The 682-nt window shown below is 51.6% G+C and overlaps 2 non-coding genes across 2 annotated transcripts; both read left to right on the top strand.

The window, feature by feature from the left end:
- The first annotated feature begins 38 nt into the window (after positions 1-38).
- LOC116008374 lies at positions 39-157 on the top strand. The gene has a single exon (XR_004095761.1). It is a non-coding gene; the product is annotated as a 5S ribosomal RNA (ribosomal RNA).
- Positions 158-463: 306 nt separating this feature from the next.
- LOC116008178 lies at positions 464-582 on the top strand. Its single transcript, XR_004095577.1, has one exon. It is a non-coding gene; the product is annotated as a 5S ribosomal RNA (ribosomal RNA).
- The last annotated feature ends 100 nt before the right edge of the window (positions 583-682 follow it).

Genomic DNA, 682 nt, shown 5'->3' with positions numbered 1-682 from the left:
GAGAGAGGGTCAAGTACATTTTGCGCGCAGTACGTAACGGATGCGATCATACCAGCACTAATGCACCGGATCCCATTAGAACTCCGAAGTCAAGCGTACTTGGGCGAGAGTAGTACTAGGATGGGTGACCCCCTGGGAAGTCCTCGTGTTGCATCCCCCACCCTCTTTTTAATCTTTCTTTTAAACCGCTGGACCGCTCGCTAAGGGTACTATCCTTTTAAACCGCTAAACCGCTAAACGAGAGAAGTTGCGCGGAGAGAGAGGGTCAAGTACATTTTGCGCGCAGTACGTGACGGACCCCCTGGGAAGTCCTCGTGTTGCATCCCCCCCCCTCTTTTTAATCTTTCTTTTAAACCGCTGGACCGCTCGCTAAGGGTACTATCCTTTTAAACCGCTAAACCGCTAAACGAGAGAAGTTGCGCGGAGAGAGAGGGTCAAGTACATTTTGCGCGCAGTACGTGACGGATGCGATCTTACCAGCACTAATGCACCGGATCCCATCAGAACTCCGAAGTTAAGCGTGCTTGGGCGAGAGTAGTACTAGGATGGGTGACCCCCTGGGAAGTCCTCGTGTTGCATCCCCCCCCCTCTTTTTAATCTTTTCTTTTAAACCGCTGGACCGCTCGCTAAGGGTACTATCCTTTTAAACCGCTAAACCGCTAAGCGAGAGAAGTTGCGCGGA

The sequence above is a fragment of the Ipomoea triloba genome, chromosome 16 (assembly GCF_003576645.1).
Source record: "Ipomoea triloba cultivar NCNSP0323 chromosome 16, ASM357664v1".
Classification (NCBI taxonomy): domain Eukaryota; kingdom Viridiplantae; phylum Streptophyta; class Magnoliopsida; order Solanales; family Convolvulaceae; genus Ipomoea; species Ipomoea triloba.
Note: the sequence above shows the minus strand (reverse complement) of the source record. Positions and strands in the feature narration are given on the sequence as shown.